Source organism: Bos grunniens, chromosome 27 (assembly GCF_055505025.1).
Source record: "Bos grunniens cultivar Pamir isolate PY7600 chromosome 27, Bosgru_T2T1.0, whole genome shotgun sequence".
Taxonomy (NCBI): domain Eukaryota; kingdom Metazoa; phylum Chordata; class Mammalia; order Artiodactyla; family Bovidae; genus Bos; species Bos grunniens.
Window position 1 is genome coordinate 42621186 of NC_141191.1, and position 23754 is coordinate 42644939.

At 43.1% G+C, this 23754-nt stretch overlaps 2 long non-coding RNA genes across 3 annotated transcripts in view; one reads left to right on the forward strand and one right to left on the reverse strand.

The window, feature by feature from the left end:
- Positions 1-278: 278 nt before the first annotated feature.
- Positions 279-23754, reverse strand: part of LOC147343882 (uncharacterized) — a 79684-nt gene continuing 56208 nt past the window's right edge. The window contains exons 1-2 of one of the 2 annotated variants that reach the window (XR_015156383.1): positions 16443-16577; positions 279-8649 (exon numbers count right to left, since the gene is read on the reverse strand). This is a non-coding gene — a long non-coding RNA (uncharacterized LOC147343882). Of the gene's footprint in view, positions 8650-16442; positions 16578-23754 lie in introns of those variants that run through there. The other variant, XR_015156382.1, reaches the window with a different exon arrangement.
- LOC147343883 (uncharacterized) lies at positions 16741-18433 on the forward strand. The gene is made up of 2 exons (XR_015156380.1): positions 16741-17158; positions 17889-18433. It is a non-coding gene; the product is annotated as an uncharacterized LOC147343883 (long non-coding RNA).

Below are 23754 nucleotides of genomic sequence, written 5' to 3' on the forward strand. Positions count from 1 at the left end.
GAGCCTGATAGGCTACAGTCCATGGGGTCGCAGAGAGTCGGACATGACTGAGCGACTTCACTTTCACTCACTTCACTGACAGTCAGAAGAGGGTCCCCAAAGGAAAGTGATTCAGGCATCACCAGAAGATGCAGATACAGCAGGAGGAGGGGACAGCGATGCTGGGCCGGTGTTTGATGTCTTCTGTGTAAGGTCTTAAGAACTGGTTACCACAGGCTTTGGCGACACGATGCTTTTTTTTAATCTCCATAACTGTGGATTTTGTTCTCATTATGTTATTTTTCTTTCAGATAGGCAAGTGAGTGAGCGAAAGTCACTCTCTCATGTCCAACTCTTTGAGACCCCATGTGCTATACAGTCCATGGATTCTCCAGGCCAGAATCCTGGAGTGGGGAGCCTTTCCCTTCTCCAGGGGATCTTCCCCACCCAGGGATCAAAACCCCTGCACTGCAGGTAGATTTTTTACCAACTGTGCTATCTGGGAGGCCAGATACAGGCTGTATGATAATGCACTATTTCCCTATTCTTTTTATTTCCTTTGAAGATATTCTCAGTTTAATTGGTTTGTGTCCACCCATCGTGTTCCTGGGCTCATGTAATGTTCCATCACACACAGGCAACTCTCACTGCCAGCTTCCCAGGAGAGGGCACGGCCCTTGAGATTGCTCTGCCACTGACTCTGCAGCCACAGGGAGATCCTCTTCTTCCCTTTTCTATGCTGTCCGCCATCAATCCACACCAAGATTTTTATCAGTTTACACTGAATCTTATCCCTAACTAAGATATTTGTTGTTTGCTCACTGAGTCATGACTGACTCTTTTGCAACTCCATGGACTGCAGCCCGCCAGGCTCCTCTGTCCATGGGCTTCTCCAGGCAAGAATACTGGAGCGGGTTGCCATTTCTTTCTCCAGAGGAATCTTCCCCACCCAGGGATCGAACCCCCGTCTCCTACTTTGCAGGCAGATTCTTTACCATTGAGCCACCAGGGAAGCCCAACTAAGATATTTAACAGAACATAAATTCCTGCTGGTAGAGGGAAGAAAGCAAAAGATAAAATGAGTATTTTAAGTCTTGGATTATCTGAAATCTATCATGTTGTCTTCAAATATTGGATAATTGAACCTTGTACATATGTATTCCAAATTACGTAAATAGGTTATTATTTAAAGACTCAAGCTGTATTATTTATTGCCTTGCACGCCTTTCTGTTACACGCATCCAACTTCCCCTATAATTTTATTGCACCAGCACTGTCACGGTATGACTGTTCAAACTGCATGTGCTACTTTACTCAAATTAGACCCACTTAGCAACATTTTAAGAACTCAAATTGTGCCGAAATGCATTTACATCAGCCCTCTCATCCCGTCTTTAGAGAAACAGGCAAACAACTGTATTGTGCCAATTTTCAAAAAACATTTTTTAAAGCAAGCTTTGGCAAATTAGATAATTATTAAGCAAAACAATACGGGGCTCAACATGATGCATTAACAGCTTCTAATGTTATTGAACGGAACGACAAGAGAGGCACTTTGTTCTTACTTACTTGGCAGACAATTATTCTTTGCTCCAGCAATACTTCATGTGCATACTTCCAAGGAAGACTCATGAATGCAAAGGTTCATTAAGGGAATGAGAGAATCGATTGTAAAATGGAAAAGGCCGGGTGAGGTCATATTTCAAAGAGATGAATATGGTACACTCCATTATGTTGTAATCAGCCCCTCTCTTTCATGCCACAAACTGCCATAGTTTATCCTAATTTTTAAAAAAGGAAAAACAATTCCTGCAGCCTTCAGACCACCTTCATCCTAAAGCCAGGGAAAGAGTCACTCATGCTGCAGGCATTTTCCATTTCCCGTGGTCTTTGGAGTCCACCAAACCAATGTGCCTGACCATTTTTCTCCTTAATAAGAAAAACATTCAAATGCTACTATTATTGCTGCCCTGGCAAACCACACTTAATAGATGGTACTTGCCCTGTACATGACACTTACAACATCAATCAAGAGTGAATTTTATTTCAATTTATTATGGTTGCTGTCCAAATGAAAAAATGCTTATATCGTAAAAATGTCTTGCAATATAAATGTGCTAATGATGTAATCACAGATTTCAGACCAAAAAAAAAAATCCTGATTTGGGTTAAACATTTGCACATCCTTCCTCCTAAATTTTTCATTGAAGTTAAACATAACAATATAATGGAACCATTAAGAGGTGATGTTGGTACAAAGCAGAAGTCACATGTTAAATATTTTATGTCTTTATGAGGGAGCTTTATTATATTTTCCTTCTTTAAGAAGGGAGTTGATACTTCCAAATGATCTGCGATAAATGACTTTAATTTCACTTTCATTTAAGGCTCATCTGCAATTTTTTTTTTTACCCCTTGAAACGACCATTTATCAGGGAGCAACACTATCCAGCCTATTAGCCTGGAATTTATCCTTGGCCACAGCTGTTGGCTGCGGGAAGCTCCTCTGGGTCCTACTTGGGTCCTACTAGGCTCCTGTCCCAGTGAGGGGGGAGAGGCAGATGTCAAGTGATGCTTCTCACCAATGCCAAAGAAAACCATTCAACGTTCTGCCTCTCACATGACTGCCAGGGACTGGATCTTCTACAAACAGCCCAGCAGATTTCTCAACAGGCTAGAAGATTTGGGAAATAAAGTACCTGTTCTGTACTGCAGAATCTCCTCCTCCAGTGGTTCTCCACTCTAAGCTCCTGGAGAGCGTGCTACTCTTTCTGCTCCAAAGGTAAAGCCGACTTCACGGACCTTGGTGCTATGGTTCGGCACAGGGCTCTTGTTTGGTGTAAGGCTCTGCTGTTTTTGTCTTGAAATTTTAAACAGCTTTTGAACTAGGGGTTCTATATTTTCATTTTTCAATGAATCCTACAAAATTACCAAATCAGTAACTGGTCCTGACAGAAGCTCAGGGATAGAGCAGGTGAACTGATATTTCATTTTTTTTTTTAATTTGGAGTTTAGTTGCTTTACAATATTGTATTTGTTTCTCAGTGCAGTGAAGTGAAGCGGCAGTAAGTATACATATATTCCTCTCCCTCGTGGACCTTCCTCCCGCCACCCCCCATCCCACCCCTCAGCACCGAGCTGAACTCCCTGTGCTGCACAGCAGCTTGCACTAGCTGCGTGTTTTACACTGGGGGTGTATTTGCATCGACCCCGATCTCCCAACACTTCCCCTCATCCCGTGTCCACGTATCTGTGCTCTGCATCTGCTTCTCTATCCCTGCCCTGCAAACAGGCCAAGATCCCAGGCGAGTCCCATCTAGAGACTACACTTGGAGAACCACTGCTAAGTCAGACTGCTAAATATCTGATTTTCCAGGCCACCTCAATAAAGAGGTGGCCACAAAACATAATTTTGGCCAATTCTGAATAGAATTCTACTAAGGAGAGCCTCCCTTCCTGAGCCCACATAACTCTTCCTCCCCTCCCCACTCCAAAAAAAAAAAAAGATTCTCCACTGTTCCCCCTGCCCTTCTTGCCTGGAATGCAGTGCAGAGCCTGGCAACACAGCAGCCATCTTGCAACAAGAGTTAAAGGCTGAACATGTTGCAGCAGATTTCTGCCCTAGGAGGAGGAGGAATTCCTAGGAAACAGAGCTGACCAGAGAAAGAACCATGTGTACTACAATTATTATATAAAATTGGAAAGTATTAAAAAAGAGCTCAGCCCAAACCCTCACCAGACAAAAGACTGTTAGCACTCATGCACTGTGGCTTCTGATACGTTTGTTCTATACAGAGAGTTATTTTTGGACATTGCTGTGATAATACTATGTAATCATACTGTATATTAGATTTTGTATCTCAGTGTAATCACAGAAATAGTAATTACCAAGGCTGCTGTCTAATTGTACTTATCATGCTCATGGTAAAAATGCTCTGAAATGTTTGTGCTTCACAGTTTGCAAGGCTGTTTCACAAGCATTTTCTCCCTTGCTGGCAACAATCCTATGAGTTGGGTATGAAAGGGAGCAAGACCCCAGGGCAGCAATGAAGAGCAATCAGAGCTGCAGACACGTCTGAGGGTGCCCAGCTAACAGAGCAGGGACCAAACTCTTGGCCTGACTCCTAACCCCACGCCTGTCCACTTCAAGGGGAGAATCACCTTTTTCAAGGTCATACATTGCCAAATAAACCACGAGGCCTAAAGTCTTCACTTCCTCAATTTATCCAGTGAAGAAGTCATGCTAACTTTCCATTTTCTCCTACTTCTAAGAGATACCTCTGGGAAAAGAAGTTCCATAAGGGGTATGTTCCGGAAGCCTGAATTCTACAAGTTTCTTCTTGTCAATTCATAAAGCAAAGTTTCTTAAAAGCCCTGCAGTTATTTTCAAGTTTTGTTTAAACCAAAATTTGTCAAAGTTGTTTGACCATAGAAGACTGTCTTTAAGGAAAATTTCATCAGAATTTCTCAGAACATCATGTTCTACAGAACACACTGTGATATTGTCTGGATTGGGGTCCCTTCTGGTTTTAAGATTTTATTGAGTAAAAGAAATGGGAGACCTAGAAAAGAAATGACAAGCACATCTAGTTATCATGTATCAGATTTGTACCCAAAGGCATTTGATCAAAATAAATATAAGGAATAGTTTTTAAATATAGTTTTTATACTTTTAATACACTTTTATACTATATAGCTGTGGCATTGGCAAGGATTAAGATAGCTGGTCACTTCATGAAATGAAATTCATGTGTCATGAAATTTTTATGAAAATAAAAATGGGGTGTTAAAACCAGGAGCACTCTTCCCATTTACAAAAGCATAATTCAGACAAAAGAAATTTCTTTTGAAAAATGTCAGTATCAAGAACTACACATGTTACCCCAAATTAATAGCCTAACTTGAGTTGCAGAAATCACCCTGAGCATTTTACTCCATATATTTATTTTACTATTAGGTTTTTCAACAAAGTTCACTTTGGGAACATTTAATTGAGTTAAACAGCTATGCCTAAGGTTAGAAATTATGAAATGATGGATATGAACAACTACCCCAAATGGCAAATGCTCTGCTTTATGAAGGAGGAGAGACAGGGCATGATGCTGGCTTTACCCGTTTATTTAATTATCAGCCGTCTAATTTAGACATAAGTGTCAGAGACAGACGTCAGGGAGACCAAACCAGACAGCCTCTAACTCCCAGCCGTTTCCTACGAGCTCAACTTACAGACAATGGCTTTCCATTCAGACAAACGGAGATGTACTCCTTTCCTGGAAGTCTGGCCAGTGGCTGGATGTGAAGGGCTAACTTCCGGGCAAGTTCAAAGAGAACATTATTTTTCTAGATCCGTTTCCATAAGAGCTCACATTTTGGTATGAGAAATATCTAAAACAGAGGTTTACTTTTTCACTATAGGAGTAAATCCTAGCCCATTCTAAATTCATCAGTCTAGATTATTCAAACAAGTCTAGATTATTCTAGCAAGCTTTGGAGAAATCCTGAGACAAGCAGTGGGGGAGAGTATGGGCTATACTCTTTACAGTCCTTCTTATTGTAGTGAAATATGCATACCAAATTCATAATGTTACTGATTTTTTAACATATAGTCCAGTGATGTTAAGTATATTCACAACGCTGGACAATCATCACTACTATCTGCAGAACTTCATCATACTAAACTGAAACGCTACCCATTCAATTATTACTCTCCATTTGCCCCTCCCTCAGCTCTGGTAACCACTATTCTACTCTCTTGTCTTCTTGAATTGACTATCTTAGGAACTTCACTTAAGTGGAATCATGCAAAATGTGTCCTCTCGATTCTGGCTTATTTCACTTAGGATAATGTCCTCAAGGTGCATCCATGTTGTAGCATGTTACAGAATTTCATGTCCCTTACACATAACAGAAAGATATTCCAGTGTGTGTGTATATGTATGTATGTATGTGTGTGTGTATGTGTGTGTGTGTATATATATATATATATATATTACAATTTGTTTAGCCATTCATCCATCCATGGATATTTTCATTGTTTCCACCTTTTGGCCACCGTGAATATTGCTGTTATGAACAAGTATCTGTTCAAGTCCTTGACTTCAATTATTTAGGCCATATAACAAGGAGCTGAAATGCAGGATCACATGTGAATTCTACTCTTTATTTTTTTTTTTTTTTTGCAGAACTACCACACTGTCTTCTCTGCAGATGCAGTTTTGTGTTTCCATCAACGGCACACAAGGATTCCAATTCCTCTGCATTCTCACCAAGTTCACCAAAACTTGTAACTTTCTATCCATTTTACAATTGCCATCCTAAAGGGTTCACTGTTTTCTTTAAAAGATCAACTGTAGGGAGCAAGTGGGAGAGAGATCCTTGGTATATGGAAAAGACAGAAATGTGTGTCAGTCTATGAGAGAATTTTAAACATTAACACTTAGATAAATAAGCCTTTTATAATCTAGAGTACTGGTTCTCAAAGTGTGGTCTGTGGATCCATGTTCTAGGGCTCTACCCCAGACCTACTGAATCCGCATCTCTGGGGGTGGAACCCAGCAGGCTGCATGGGCCATCCAGGTGATTCTGATGTGCAGAGAAGTTTGAAAACCACTAATCCAGAGATCAAGACTATTGAGAAACAGCCTGTGAAAGACGTAATCCCACATCTAATTGGGAGCAGCCTATAATCTAAACAGACTGATGAAATCAATTTTATGCCACCTATTCCATGAATTAGCTGTGCAGTATGAGTCCACAAGATGCCAAGCTGCAGTTCCTTTATCATAAACGGTTGAGTATACGATCCAGTAATTTCACTAATGGTCAAAACCATAATTCAAAGGGAACCCTCTTACACTGTTGGTGGGAATGCAAACTAGTACAGCCACTATAGAGAACAGTGTGGAGATTCCTTGAAAAACTGGAAATACAACTGCCATATGACCCAGCAATCCCACTGCTGGGCATACACACTGAGGAAACCAGAATTGAAAGAGACACGTGTACCCCAATGTTCATCACAGCACTGTTTATAATAGCCAGGACATGGAAGCAACCTAGATGTCCCTCAGCAGATGAATGGATAAGAAAGCTGTGGTACATATACACAATGGAGTATTACTCAGCCATTAAAAAGAATACATTTGAATCAGTTCTAATGAGGTGGATGAAATTGGAGCCGATTATATAGAGTGAAGTAAGCCAGAAAGAAAAACACCAATACAGTATACTAAGGCATATATATGAAATTTAAAAAGATGGTAATGATAACCCTGTATGCAAGACAGCAAAAGAGACACAGATGTATAGAACAGTCTTTTTGACTCTGTGGGAGAGTGGGGGTGGGATGATTTGGGAGAATGGCATTGAAACATGTATAATATCATATAAGAAACGAATCACCAGTCCAGGTTTGAAGCAGGATACAGGAAGCTTGGGGCTGGTGCACTGGGATGACCCAGAGGGATGGTACGGGGAGGGAGGTAGGAGGGGGGTTTAGGATTGGGAACATGTGTACACCCATGGCAGATTGATGTTGATGTATGGCAAAACCAATACAATATTGTAAAGTAATTAGCCTTTAATTAAAATAAATAAATTTAATTAAAAAAAAGATACATGCACCCCTATATTCACTGCAGCACTATTTACAATAGCCAAGACATGGAAACAACTCAAATGTCAGTCAACAGATAAATGGATAGACAAGATATGCTATTAGGTTGGTGCAAATGTAATCACAGTTTCAGATCATGAATTTTAAATCTTTATAAGTAGGCTCAAACACATCATTATTAATCAAACAGGAACCATAACCATCAACACATTTTGCCAATGAGAAATAAGTTGGTGTATTCCTAAAGCATAAAAATCCACGCTTCAAGATTCGAACGACTCTTGGAAAGCATTTTCTGCCTTCTGCTGGTGTGGAAGCGTTTTCTCTGCAAAAAATTGTCCAGATACTTGAAGAAGTGGTTGCTGGTTGTGAGAGGTCAGGTGAATACGGCAGATGAGGCAAAACTTTGTAGCCCAATTCGTTCAACTTTTGAAGCAATGGCTGTGTGATGTACGGTCGGTGTCGTCTTGGAGAAGAATTGGGCCCTTTCTGTTGACCAATGCTGGCTGCAGGTGTTGGCAGTTTTTGGTGCGTCTCATCGATGTCCTGAGCACACCTCTTAGATGGAGCGGTTCTGCTGGGATTCAAAAAGCTGTAGTGGGCCAGACGGGCAGCAGACCACAAGTGACCTTGACCTTTTCCGGGTGCAAGTTTGGCTTTGGGAAGTGCTTTCAAGCTTCTTCTCGGTCATCGCCAGTTGTTGTATAAAATCCACTTTTTACCATATGTCACAATCTGATCAAGAAATGGTTCATTGTTGTTGCATAGAATAAGAGAAGATGACACTTCAAAACAACAATATTTTGATTTTTGGCCAGCTCACGAGGCACCCACTTATCAAGCTTTTTCACCTCTCAAATTTGCTTCAAGTGCGGAATGGCCGTAGAATGGCTGACACTGAATTCTTCAGCAACTTCTCATGTAGTTGTAAGAGGATCAGCTTTGATGATTGCTCTCAATTGGCCGTGGTCACCTTCCGATGGGTGGCCACTACACTCCTCATCTTCAAGGCTCCCGTCTGCTTTGCAAAACTTCTTGAAGCACATCAGCAATTCCTGGGCCAAATACATTGTTGTTGTGAGTTGTCTCCACTACTTTATGACCCATTTTGAAATCAAATAAGAAAATTGCTTGAATTTGCTTTTTATCTAACATTATTTCCATAGTCCAAAATACATATAAAATAAATAGCAAGAAATAAGTCATTAGCAAAAAAACACAATGTGAGAAATGTGCATTAAAATAATGTATATACAACATAACCACATTTATTTAAGAATGTATTCTAATATTAAATGGCAAAGTTCAACAATGCAAAACCTCAATTACTTTCACACCAATCTAATACACACACACACACACACACAGGAATATTATTCAGTCACAAAAAAGAATGAAATAATATCACTTGTAGTAACATGGATGGATCTGAAGATTACCATATAAAGTGAAGTAGGTCAGACAAAGAAGGACAAATATATGATATTACTTACGTGTGGAATCTAAAACACAACACAAATGAACATAAGCACAAGAGAGAGACTCACAGACATACAGGACAGACTTGTGGTGGCCGAGGGGGAGGGAGAGGGATGGGCTGGGAGCTTAGGGTTCACAGGTACCAACTAGCATTTATGGAGTAGATAAACAGCAAGGTCCTACTGTAGAGTCAGGGATCTATATCCAATCCTGTGATAAACCATAATGGAAAAGAACATGAAAGATAGCACATATGTGTATAACCGAGTCACTGCTACACAGCAGAAATTAACACAACATTGTAAATCAGTTATACTTCAATATTTTTTTAATTGAAAAAAAATGGTTGAGTAAATCAAATAATTCTTTGCATTCACAACACGGCTAACTCTGTGGTGCAGGAGGCCTAGCTTTCAGCCTGTCTCGGCTTTCAGCATGCCTTCCTCACTGAGCTTAATCATCTCTAGCTTACCGATACAATTCAGATTACAGGTAGAGGCATGTAAGTCATCCTTCCACTTGAACACTTAGAGGCCATCGTCAGGTTATTAACTGGCCTGATTTCAATACTGCTGTGTCTCAGGGAATAGGGAGGCCGAAGGGAGAGAGAGATGTGGGAACAGCTGGTCCACGGAAGAATCCGAACACATACACCATTTGTCCATTAAGTTCACCGTCTTGTACGAGTGTGGCTTGTGATACCCCAAACAGTTACGATGGAAACGTCAAAGATCACAGATCACTATAACAAATACAATAATTACGAAAAAATTTGAAAGTATCACAAGAATAACCAAAATATGGCAGAGAGACATGAAATGAGTAAATACTGTTAGAAAAATGGTGCTGATGCAGAGTTGCCTCAACCTTCAATTTGTGAAAGATACAACACCTGCAAAGCACAATAAAGAAGGCTATGTCTGCGCATCTCTCTGGTGGAACAGAAAGGAAGACAAGCCTGTCTCCACGTGTTCTTCAGCTCAGTTTAAATGACAGGCCTTTGACAAGCCTCACCCCATACTCTTAGCTCAAATCTTGGCTATGCTGCTGCTGCTGCTGCTAAGTCGCTTCAGTCGTGTCCGACTCTGTGCGACCCCATAGACGGCAGCCCACCAGGCTCCCCCATCCCTGGGATTCTCCAGGAAAGAACACTGGAGTGGGTTGCCATTTCCTTCTCCAATGCATGAAAGTGAAAGGTGAAAGTGACGTTGCTCAGTCGTGCCCGACTCTTAGCGACCCCACGGACTGGAACCCACCAGGCTCCTCCATCCATGGGATTTTCCAGGCAAGAGTACCGGAGTGGGGTGCCATTGCCTTCTCCGAATCTTGGCTATACTTTGCACCATTTTGGTTTGTTCTCATTGGCCACTGGTGTCCATAATGGCCAAGTGCTGCATCTTCCTTACCTTCGTTTCTCTGGCATTTAACACATACTTAATATATTGTGGTTACTCTAGAAATGTGCTAGATAATTGACTCACCTTCTTACTGATAAAATTTATCATTGCTAGTCAAAAGCAGGCTGACTAGCTAAGTCACAGAACTTTCTGAGTCATCATCACTGAAAAGCACAGGCTCACATTAAGCAGACTAAAGCTACCACTGTGCTTGTCCTTTTGAAGTCACTGGCTTATTTGAAAAACAAATGGAAGTGTTATAAACATTCTTCCTAGAAAATGCACAGGACTATGTGCATAAAAAGCAACTTTTTGTATGCAAGCATTTTTTATTTCATTAGGAGAAGATACTTGCAGTAAAAAGCCCTATTGTATTCATCTCTACATCTTATAATACCTTGCACAGAGTGCGTGGTCAAAAGAGTAAAGATACGAATAACACCTTGAACATTTAGGTGAATAGTAGGCAATCCATTCTAAATATTCCTTTTATTCTCTGTTTTCAGATTGGGTTTACTTGACAAATCTGGGCAACCATACATAAATATTGTCCTATTGAGACAAAATCTCTCCCAGGGACCACCCTGATGTTTGTCAAGGTCAAGACAGCAAATGAATTCACATCATTCAGGTGCAAATTAATTCCATGTGGTTGATGAAAAACATTTGTAAAGTTGTCTTTAAGAAGCATCTCACTATTGGAGCTCAAAGGTCCCCCTTTAGGCAGATACGGAAGGGACTCTGGCTTGATAGCTAAACGCCACCCTGGCGCTACACATTTGTGTGGTACAGGAAACACAGAACTCTCTGGAATCAGCTACTCTGCACGTGGCCACTCTGCAGACTTGGAGGACAGCATCCTCCAGGCAATCGTCCCAAGATCACTTTCAGCGTTGTATCCTGGAGAAGGCTTCCGATCTCTAACATCTGACTCCACCTAACATTACATTATCAACTGAATTTAACATCATGCTTTATGTGTGCATTGTTTATATTTCTTTAATGGCACATATTACACATGAATATATGCTGGAGAAAAAAAATACAAAGGAGAAAAAAAATACAAAGGTAACTAATGCTCCTTTCCTTTTATAGATAAGAAAGCACTTTCAGGAATTTTCTTGGTAAATCTTTGGAGAAGTCATAATCCCTTGACTTGACCAGGGGTGAGGGAGGTCACCAATTCCTTTGAGAAGGAAATGAAAGTGTCCTGGTTATTTTCTCTGGAAAATGTTTACTAAAAAGTTCACAAAAAGCACACATTTTACCTATTGGTTTATGTCACAAAATTTAAACCACAGTATATGCTGAAAAGTATCTTAAGTCTCAGTCAATCTAGCCTCCTCCATCAGTCCCCTCTATTTGGCTGGTGAAGGGAAACCGTTGAGCAGTTTATAGTATCATTTGCATAAACCCCGATGGAGTGTATTCAGCTCCACTTTATAACGAGGTACCACCTCTCAGAGCATCCTCAGCCTTCCACCTCCAGCCTGTTTTCTCCCTGGGACAGCAACAGATGCAGGATTAGGGAAAGCTACCCACAGCCCTCTTTTTTCCTAAGCCTAACCTTTTCTTTTTTCCCGTTGCTGTGTGCTGATGGCTGAACCCACCGTCTGTGTGCACACAAGCTCTTACTCCCTCAGAGCCTCAGCTGTGCTGCCACTGGGCTTGGACCAGCCTTCTGGGCAGCTCTCCGCCTCTTCATGCCCGTGATCCCCGCTGGCAGGCTCTCAGCCACCCTCTCACCTCCTTCTACAGATGCATGTCCAGAGTCAAGCGTGACTCGGGAGTCTCAGCCCCGGAGGCGTGCACCCAGCTGTGAGCAGCCTGGACGGTGGTGCTCCCCACCATCCTCTGTAGGCCAACAGGTGAAAGCTCTGGCTCTGTCTTTACTTCTCCCTTCACCTTCTCTAAAACGTTTGACTCTTTTTCCCCACTTCTCATAGGCCAGAAAACGGTTAGATTTTTCTTTAGTACCACTGTGTCTGTTCGTGTTGCTTTTTTTTCACTATTAATGCCAATATTTAACTATCCATAAAGAGAAATTCTGATAAAGTCAACGATGGTTAGCATTAACTACCTGCTTACAGGAATAGGGATGGGTAAGGAGTGGGTAGCATTTGCTAGATGTTTATGATCCACTGAGAAATGCATATAAAGCACATATGATAGTGATAGGTTGCTGCAGAGCCGTGAAAGATGCTGGGATTCCTGGCCTCTGGAGGAGAGGAATCCAAGCCAGGACCAGTGAGGAGGCTTAATCACTCAGAACTTTTGTGTGACAAAGTTTTATTGAAGTACAAAAGAGATAGAGAAAGCTTCTGACATAGACATCAGAAGGGGGCAGAAAGAGTGCCACCCCGCTAGTTTTTAGCAAGCTGTTTCATGTCTGGTAGGAAGCTATTAATCAGATAAGAGAGACTCCGCAAGGCTGAGGTGAGTTTCACCAGGCCCCTCTCCCACAATGCGCATCTTTGAGATAGGATGGCAAGAGGTATGTCATCCCCCAGCCATGAAACAATTGGTATCAGTGCTGGTTTGCTGGGCTATTATCAGCCCAAGGTCTCAGAAAAGAAGAAAAAGTTAGTCTTAGGTGGAATCATTTTGAAAAAAAGGCAAATTCCAAACCAAATACATAGTTTCATTCACATAGCTTAAGAAAAATATTTCCATAAGAAAAACACATTGGTTAGCTCAAGGTTTGAGAAAAGTTAAGTTCAGCAGAAACCAGGTGTCGTCATGGCAACACAGAATTTTAAGAGAAACCTTTTAATTTTGTATAGAGAAGGAAAAAAACCTGACACTTGTAGCTTGCTTCCTCCTACCGCTTAAGGGAGAGACAAAAAACGTCTGACACTTGCAGCCTATTTCCTCCGACTGGAGACCCCTGGCCTTCCTGCCTGTTATCCTCGCAATAGTATCTCATAATACCCACAACTAGCCTCTAAGTAAGCGTGGTGGGGGGTGGCTTCCCAGTGGTGCTAGTGGTAAAGAACCCACCTGCCAGTGCAGGAGATGCAAGAGACATAGGTTCGATCCCTGGGTCAGCAAAATCCCTTGGAGAAGGAAATGGTAACCCACTCCAGTATTCGTACTAAAGAAATACCATGAACAGAGAAACCTGGCGGGATACAGTCCATGGGGTTGCAATGAATCAGATAGGACTGAGCCACTCAGCACAGACACATAATCTATAAGGGAGGTGATGTTACTCTTCTCACTCAGGAGATGGGAAAACCGAAGCACAACCAGGCTAAGCACCGCACAAAGGCCACTCAGCCAGAAAGCAGACAGATGAGATTCAAGTGCAGGCTGTCTGAACCCCGGAACCCACGCTGTGAATGAATACACACCAGGGATCACCTCTAGCCTGACTGAAATGCAGCCTTGCTTTGAGGATAACCAGGTAAAATGCCATGCAACATCACTGAAAATTAAAACATACAGTCCTTGGTAGGATTACTTTTTTTCCTCTAGTACTTCATTTGCTTAAAATAAAAATTTATGGGTTATATTGGTCACAATGTTGCAGACAGATTTAAATACACTTAGCTTTTCCACATACATTTTAACCTTAGTGCTACTTTACTTACAAGGGTTAAGCCATAGTTTACTGAGGCTGCTGACGGATATCCATCTCAAAACACCCCTTGTTATCCCCATTTTACAGGTGAAGAGATGGAGGCTCCACAGGGCCCAGTAATGTGTCTAAGGTCACACAGTAGGTAAGTGAACCCAAACCCAAGCTACATCTGTCAGACTCCAGAGCCCCCAGCACCCGTCGGACAATAGTGATGAGCTGTGTAGAAGCACCTACGCAAACAACCGGACTTTTCAATAACGAGCAACTCTGCCCAGCAACCCGTACGCAGGTGCAGTGAGTACACAGCATCGCCTCCAGAGTCATCTGGACCATACCCCACCCCACTGCGGGGATCACAGAGACCGAAACTCACAGGTGTATATGCCTCTGGCCACCCTTCTTGCAGGATGGGACACGTGGGTCACTGGGAGGAGAGGAAGCCATGTAGACTGGCCCACGCTCACCAGAAGTGCTGACCGCACCTCCTGGTACAAAGCAAGAGCAGCCACGCTGGGGCTTCTTCTGCTCACCAACCTCCAGGGGTCGATGCTAGCGCTCTCCAGCATCACTTTCGGTTTGGACAAGGAAGGTGGCCAGCCCCGTGAGTCAAGAAAGACTGGAAAAGCCCCAGGTAATGAGGACCGCCTGACAAAACGGAACGAGTGCACTTGATCTGAGTTCAGGAACAGGCACCAGGGATGCCCATGTGCAGAAGGGTCCCAAGGTGGGTAACTGGTGACTCGACCTGTCCCAGCCAGCGCTGGTTTCTCTGAAGCGGACTGGAGGGCTCCTGTGGGCTGCTCACAAGTCCAAGAATCCCGTCACCATTCTGTCTCTCTCTGCTTGGGTGGGGGGCCTTGGGTGAGGCTTCATGAACCTCCACCAAGGGCATATCCTGGCATCAGCCCAGAACAGCAGTTTCCTGGTGATCTGGAGAGGTCCCCAGGGATGCCTCATGCCTTTAGCCCTCGCCCAGCAGGAAGTCTGAAAACTCCTCCTTTGGGGATGAGAGGAGAAAAGAGAAGACCCTGCCACCCACTAAAGTGCCCAAGAACTCGGGAACAAACAGAGCTAAGCTGCTCCCACCCAGAGGTCTCCCCTCTAAACTCGTGTGGGATATTCCAACTGTGGAGGGGCTATTTCAAACGCAGGCCGTGACAAATTCAAGGAGAACCCCCAGTTATATCAGAGCCCACGCCCTTTGGATGCCTCCTGTTTGAGTCTTTTGAGGAATCCATTAACCGTTTGGTGCTGGTTCCAAATTTCCTGAACCAGAACTCTTACCAGGCTCAAATCTTGTGGCCTCTGGATGCCTACAGATCACTCCAACCACCTCACTGCTAGTTGGAAACAAATCCCTACACCTTGAAAGCAGAGCATCTAAGATAAGGGAACCAAATGTCCTCCATACAGAAGGACAGCCCGTTAGCATGCATCCCGGCAGAACTGGAAGTTTGGGGGGTATCACTCCCTGACCCCAAAACATGTAACCTTCCTTTGTAACACAGACCAGCCCTGAGAGATGAGAGAGTTGGCCCATCAATTGGTCTCTAAGTTTTGTTGCTTCTGATTGCCTTGCTCTGCATGCAGTAACCCCAAGTGATAAGTTAAAGTCAAGTGCGTTTAGACTCCTGCCTGGTAGACCTACCCCCCAGGCACAAGAGAAGGAACATCTGAGCCCCCTTGAAATGGAACAACTCAAGCAAGCATCCCCGCCCCCAGGTGGGAAGAAACCTTAAGAGCCTCACAGAAAATGGGAACAAGTGCTGCCCACCCACACTCCTGGTTGGCCCTGTCTCCACTTGGAACAGGAGGCCAGCTGATCCTAAAACTCTGAAAACTGGCAGCCGCAAGCTCAGCTCACTCCTGAGAGGGACAGAGCACACCTGGTGACTGACCACCCGTCTGCCCGAAGCTTCAAGCGCCACTCCATGGGGACATCACATTTGAGGGCAGAGGCCCCGAGCCCCAGCTGCCAGACGCCACCTGGGGCAACGACCCCTGGACTACCTGTGCAAAACCCCTCTCTGACCTGAAACTCCTCTTCCAAAAAACCACCACCACATGATGGGGGACATGCAGGCCATGCTGGTGACCCTGGGCAGCAGGGCAGCCCTACCTGCAGGAAAAAGACCGAGAAGCTTTCACTTTTAGGAAAAAATCTAACACATGGCTGTCTCTTGCTAACACTGGGTCCACACATCCTAAGTCATCTGGAGACCTTCCTCTCTAAAACTTCAACGGGTGGGCACTCAGGGCCCCAGTGCTGAGGCCTGGTAACAAACACACACGTCTGATGGCAGACGGGGGGAGCTCCGCTGGTCTCCAGGTGGTTAGGATGCCAACTCCCAGCTCCCTAAAACCACGGGACAGTGTTTGGAAGACGGACCTTGGACCCTCAAGAATGAGGAGTTGGATGAAAAACACAGGAGTTTTTTTTCAATGGCAAAGCCCATTCACAGTTCAGAGAGACGCGGGTAATACAGTAAAGTCTAATCTTTCTCCTCCTTGGTGCGGAGTCTACTTGCAGTTGTTGACAGGAGGCTGAGGGCAGAGGCCTTGCCCAGGGCCCTTCTGAGCAGAGTCCTGGGTGTGAAATAGCCGCGCGGACACCGCAGCTCCGGACACTCAATGCAGGATGACGGCAGCGGGGCCAAGTATACAGATCCCGCAAGGCCTCGCGAGAACTCCGGCCGCGGCCCCGCTGACGGGTCCTGTAAGGTAGCCCCTCCTGTGGCCTGCTTGGGAGACGCTGTGCTCGAGAGCAAGACTGCCGCCTCTGCAGGCCCAGAGAGAAGAGCACAGCTTCCCCTTTGCTTCTGGTAAAGGGAAAGTGGGTCTTGAGTTTCCTGGAATTCTCCCTTCTCCCTTTAACTGTGAGAGACGAAACTAAGAACTTCACCGTCAGCCATGGTCAGGGACTGACAAGTGAGAAACGCCTGCAGGCTCAGGCTCAGCACCAAACAGGAAGAGGGAAAAGTCACCAGCCCTCTCCTGCAACCGCTGTGGCCAGCGCCCGGGAGGCAAGTGCTGTTACCCCGGCGCTATTACACCTAGGGAGAGCGATGGCGATCTAAATGTCTGCCAAGAGAGGAATGGATAAAGGTGTGGTGTGTGTATATATATTGTGTGTGTGTGTGTGTGTGTGTGTGTGTGTGTGTGTGTGTGTGTGTTCAGTCATTGACTTGTGTCTGACCCTTTGCAACCCCATGAACTGCAGCCAGCCAGGCTCCTCTGTCCAAGGAATTTTCCAGGGAAGAATACTGGAGTGGGTTGCCATTTCCTATGCCATGTGTGTGTGTGTGTGTGTGTACACATACAATGCAATACTACTCAGCCGTAAAAAGAATGAGATAATGCCATTTGCAGCAACGTGGATGGACCTAGAGATTATTATATTAAGTGAAGGAAGTCAGAAAGAGAAATACCAATATCACATGATATCATTTATATGTGGAAACTAAAAAAAAAAAAAAACCACGATACAAATGAACTTATTTACACAACAGAAACAGACTCACAGACTTAGAAAACAAACTCATGGCTACCAAGGGAGGAAGCGGGGGATGGGGCAGGGAGGGATAAATTAGGAGCTTGGGATTACTATATACACACTACTATGTATAAGATAGATAATCAACAAGGACCTACTATAAGCACAGGGAACTCTACTCAAAATTCTGTAATAACCTATGGGGAAAATAATCTGAAAAAGAATATATATATATGCACATATGTGTGTGTGTGTTGATGTATAACTGAATCACTTTGCTATATACCCTAAACTTAACATGACATTGTAAATTAACTATATTTCAATAAAAATTTTTTAAAGATACTAAGTGCAACACATCAAAAGAAAAAAGAGTGATGACCTCTCAGGAATGAAAAGAGTGCATCCAGGTCAAGACAAGGAGAGATGAAGCAAGCGTAGTCACACGTGGGTTGCCTGAACTGTACACCATTTTCATCTGGTCATGCAGAGTTGTTGCGAACAGAGTCACAGTATGTTCTACTGTTCACACAATAACTTTGAATGGGCTACACAAACACTTACTATTAAAGATTTTTTCATGACAATCCAAGAAATGTTGAGTTCAGATTCTTCTTTTCTTATGTTCTTATTTAGTCTGAAGCTAACTGCTTTGAATAATCTCCCCAGATTCTCAACAATCCTATTAATAATATGAAACTTTTCTTATTTCCAGAATCCACTTCTATCTTGGACCACATGTTTTAAAAAACTGCAAAAATTAGAATTTGTATCTTTATTGTATATACCTTTAAAATGTGTATGTGCAGATGCAGAAACTTGTATCCATAATTTCATCAATATAAAAATGTACTTGGAAATAATAAAATTATGATTTACACCTGTTATTTCTCGAGCTGATTTTCACCACTTTAACAAAGTAATAAAAAAAATGTAAACACTGTAGTAATTGGAGGTTGAAAAGCATGAGTTTTTCAAAACATGATTTTTACAAAAAAACTTGACTGTCTCTCCTGCTTTGGTTCATCAAAGTAAACCCTATATGTGAATGCATGAGGTTGGCTCTCTTATCAGTGAATTTCAACCGTCCAGGAAGAAGGACTCAAAGGAAGCAAAACTACTAAAAGAGGTGACAATGGTTCGTGGCAAGAGCGTGCACATTAGCAGTGAAGGGAAAAAGGAAAAACAAGGGAAAAGCCAGCAGCCCGAGGGTCCCGAGCACCCACACTCTGTGGGTGGACTCTGTACAGTGAGCTGTCACGGAACGCTGCCCACGGTTGTCACATCTTGTCCTCAGCAGATCATCCCCTTGTCTATTTGCAAAATTCTCAATAATTCCATTATCCAATTAGAGAAGGAAATAAACAGTATCGTCCAGAGGAAATTAGTCAGACATTTCCTGTTTTCCAGCTCAATAAGATCCAGGACTGTCAGCTGTAGGGAAGGAGTTGAACCACAGGCCTGAAGCAAGGTTTCTGTACACACCCTACAAAGCAGGTTAAACTACAAAAGCTGAAACAAGAATATGGGCACCTTCTACCTCTCTTATTCTACAATTCTCTCCTCTGTGTAAACACCAGACTGCTTTATACCCATCAACCAAAAGCCCTTCTATGTCCGTCTTTATAAATCCCTGGTAGTCCAACTGGTAAAGAATCCACCTTCAATGCAGGAGACACGGATTCGATTCCTGGGTCAGGAAGATCCTCTGGAGAAGGGACAGGCTGCCCACTCCAGTATTCTTGGGCTTCCCTGCTGGCTCAGCTGGTAAAGAATCTGCCTGCAATGTAGGAGACCTGGAGTTGATCCCTAGGTTGGGAAGATCCCCAGGAGAAGGCAACAGGTACCCGATCCAGCATTCTGGCCTGGAGAATCCCATGGACTATATAGTCCACAGGGTTGCAATTAGTCAGATACGACAGAGAGGCTTTCACTTTTCATTTTATAAATACTACTAACATCTACTGAGCACATTCTACATGCCAGAGATACCACCAGAGACATCACAGTTCCCCAACTATGTTTGGATTCAGTTCAGCTCAGTCGCTCAGTCGTGTCCGACTCTTTGCGACCCCATGAATCGCAGCACGCCAGGCCTCCCTGTCCATCACCAACACCCAGAGTTCACCCAAACTCATGTCCATCTAGTCGGTGATGCCATCCAGCTATCTCATCCTCTGTCGTCCCCTTCTCCTCCTGACCCCAATCCCTCCCAGCATCAGAGTCTTTTCCAGTGAGTCAACTCCTTGCATGAGGTGGCCAAGGTATTGGAGTTTCAGCTTTAGCATCAGTCTTTCCAATGAACACCCAGGACTGATCTCCTTTAGGATGGACTTGTTGGATCTCCTTGAAGTCCAAGGGACTCTCAAGAGTCTTCTCCAATACCACAGTTCAAAAGCATCAATTCTTCAGCACTCAGCTTTCTTCACAGTCCAACTCTCACATCCATACATGACCACTGGAAAAACCATAGCCTTGACTAGATGGACCTTTGTTGGCAAAGTAATGTTTCTGCTTTCTAATATGCTATCTAGGTTGGTTATAACTTTCCTTCCAAGGAGTAAGCATCTTTTAATTTCATGCCTGCCGTCACCATCTGCAGTGATTTTGGAGCCCAAAAAATAAAGTGTGACACTGTTTCCACTGTTTCCCCATCTATTTCCCATGAAGTGATGGGACCAGATGCCATGATCTTCGTTTTCTGAATGTTGAGCTTTAAGCCAACTTCTTCACTCTCCTCCTTCACCTTCATCAAGAGGCTTTTTAGTTCCTCTTCACTTTCTGCCATAAGGGTGGTGTCTTCTGCATATCTGAGGTTATTGATATTTCTCCCAGCAATCTTGATTTCAGCTTGTGCTTCTTCCCGCCCAGCGTTTCTCATAATGTACTCTGCATTTAAGTTAAATGAGCAGGGTGACAATACACAGCCTTGACGTACTCTTTTTCCTATTTGGAACCAGTCTGTTGTTCCATGTCCAGTTCTAAGGGGTTAGATCCAGCTTCCTGGATCCATGTCCAGCTTCCTGGGTTAGATCCTACTATTTACTATACTAAATTAGATTGCCAGCACTTAAATCCAGCTTTGGCTGATCACAGGGCCTTGGCTTGTAGCCACCATGCATGATGTTTGGTGGAAAAAAAGTAAGCTTGGGACTGCTGGGTTCAAATTCCAGCTGTACCACTAGTACCTTTGTGAGTTACTTTCCTTTTCTGTCCTTGTTTCTCATCGGGTTCTGGTGAGTGTTTATCAAATTAATATATGTGAAATATTTGCTTAGCAAGTGCTGAAAACTACCCGGTGTTTGCTATTACTGTTCCCCTTACTGTTGCTGTTCAGTAACTAAGTTGTGTCTGACTCTTGGTGGCCCCGTGAACTGCAGCATGCCTGTCCTTCACCATCTGCTGGGATTTGTAACTGACAGTCCTTCCATAGGAAACCTGGATCTGCAGGTATTTGGAGTACACCAATTTTCATGCCTTCATAGCATTAATTTGAAGAAGCAGGAAGGAGCCTATGGTTCTTATGTGAGGAACACTTTTCAAGCCATAAATACTATATTTTGTGTAAAATGTGAATCTCAAATAAGTATTTGTAGCTATGAAATTAACCAGTTTATAAGAAAAACTCCCAAATGGAGAGATAATACTTCAGAAGTAATTAGAAACCTCTTGTGAGAACTTGGACATATATGGAGGAAAGAAACCTACAACAACATGGACATATCCATATACATAGGACATAAAGAAAAAAAATTTATATTTAAAATATATATTTATTTAACAAATAGGGTGCCTATTTAATAAATTTAACAAATAGGGTGCCTCCTTTATTGTATTGCCTTTTATAGGCAGATATCTTTAGCCTTTATATATGGATGAGGCTGCCCTAAGGGAAGCAAGTTTCATGTAAAGATCCTTTCATCTGGGAGGTCACAGGAAGCTCCCACGAGTCCCTCTTCTCAATTAAGGATCAGGTGAGCCCAGCTCAACTAAATAACCATCCATGGGGTGCACCATGCTAGGAGCACTCCAAGGAGATGAGTAACTTGGTCCCTCAGGCAAGGGATGAGCAGTGTAATTAGAGAAGCCAGATGTACCCACGCCACAAATGGAGGACAACAAAGACAGGGATATTTCAGTGCCCAAATTTGGCGTGCGGACAAGAAGTCCCACCAGAGGCTAAGACAGGGTTGCCCAATCTTAGCTATGGCTAACAGGAAAGGTTTCGCAGGGAACATGGGACTTGACCATGAAGAAAATAAGTTTTTGGCTTGATAAAAGTCAGCAGTAACCATAGAGTTTTGAATCTATGTCAGCAAAGGAGAATAAAATTACAAAGTTAAGATCCCCTAAATCACTCTATAAAGTACATTTTAATATAGAAAATACAAATACAGAGGACAGTTTTATAGCACTGCTTAATATCTATCTATATAGCTCAAATTGCTTAGATTACAGGCATGTATGATGCAACTTCACTGTAAAGAATTTAAGATGGGTTGTTTGCAACATTATTCTGACTTCTCTAAAGTCCAAGCAGAAGATCATTCAAGGGACTGCAGACTTTCTTCAAAGAGATTTTTTTCTTTATGTCCCAAGGTCTGCTATCTATCTATACCTTAATTTTGTGTCTTACCCAATTCTAGTTTAGTGGTCTTAACACTAGGTCCTACCACCCAAAATTAGGATCCTCAGGTTTTTTCTCAGCTCATTCTTGACCAAAACTGGGATTCATTCTGATGTCAGTGATTTAGACCTACGTTAAGCCTTACAAGACTGCATGCATTCCAGAAGCAATTCTAGGATAAGATCTTTAAAACAACTTGCATTGGAATGCACAACTCTCCATGGAATATCTTCATTTAAAATTCAGAACCACACATGCTCAGGTAAAAACAACATTAAATTCCTATGGTCCAACCACAATTCTGATCCTCAAAACCCACTAGGATGACCTTGATCAAATCCCTCCCAGTCTTATTTGGGCAACTCCATTCTCAAAGGCAGGCATCTCATTTGATCCATACCAAGTTCCTTATATTTCTTCCTCATCAAGCAATCCAACGTCTGTTTGTCCCTCTCTCGTGGATCCTGCTTTAATTCTTTCAGGCCAGCGTTCAAAGTCTTCTTTTTTAAAATTAGGATGTCCACACAGCCTGCTTCACTTAGTACAGTCCTTGTATGTGATGAGTGTCCCCACTTAATCTTTATTACTGCTGTGTTGTTGTTTAGTCCCTAAGCCGAGTCTGACTCTTTTGTGACCCCATGGGCTGTAGCCCACAGGCTCCTCTGTTCATGGGATTCCCCAGGCAAGAATACTGGAGTGGACTGCCATTTCCTTCTCCAGGGGATCTTCTCAACCCTGGGATTGAACCAACATTTCCTGCATTGGCAGGCAGATTCTTTACTGCTGAGCCACCAGGAAAGCCCAATCATTATGACTCCCTCCCTTTTATTCTCAAAGGTGCCCCCCCTGGAAAATAAACTATATGGCCATCCTAATATAAAAGATCTTGACCTGGTAGACAACCGGAGTCTAAGTCTTCTTTCCTCCCAGCTAAACTTTTCCTGATCCTTCAGTGATACACCTGATGTAACAAGGGCTGTAATCTTCCTGTTTTTCTCTTCCCACAGCAGTTGGCCTCTTTGTAGGTTTGGGGAAAAGAGGACAGATCCCAAGTTCCCTGTACTCTGTAAATGTGTTGTTTCCCATTGACAGTCACTTAACGTCTTGTATTTAGCTTGTAATATTTGCTTTCTCATGAATAGTAGCTTCCATTTCTGAGTATTTTTGCAGTGATTGTTTGGACCTCATCTACTCTTCAAAATGAGGTTCCCACAAGGACTTAGCCTGTCACTGAGGTCAAAATCAATGCTAGACCCTACTCAATGGTATATAACCATCTACTTGAGTAACTTCACAAGGGGGCTTCATAAAGAAATATAGAAATAAAAATGAAAGCACAATCGACTGAGAGTCGGAATGCAATTCATCATGAAACGCGAGGAAGCAGCACTAAACCAGGAAACCCAAGCCCACGTCTACCCTCACTGTGTTGCTGTGATGTCATTGTTAGAGACCATCCCGGGGCGGGGTGGGGGGTGGGCGGCCTGGAAACTTGGAAGAGTTTGGGGACAGTCTTTTGAAAGTCACGCCCTTGGTATTTCCACCCTTGCCCATGTATGACTTTAAAAGTGCATGCCTTCC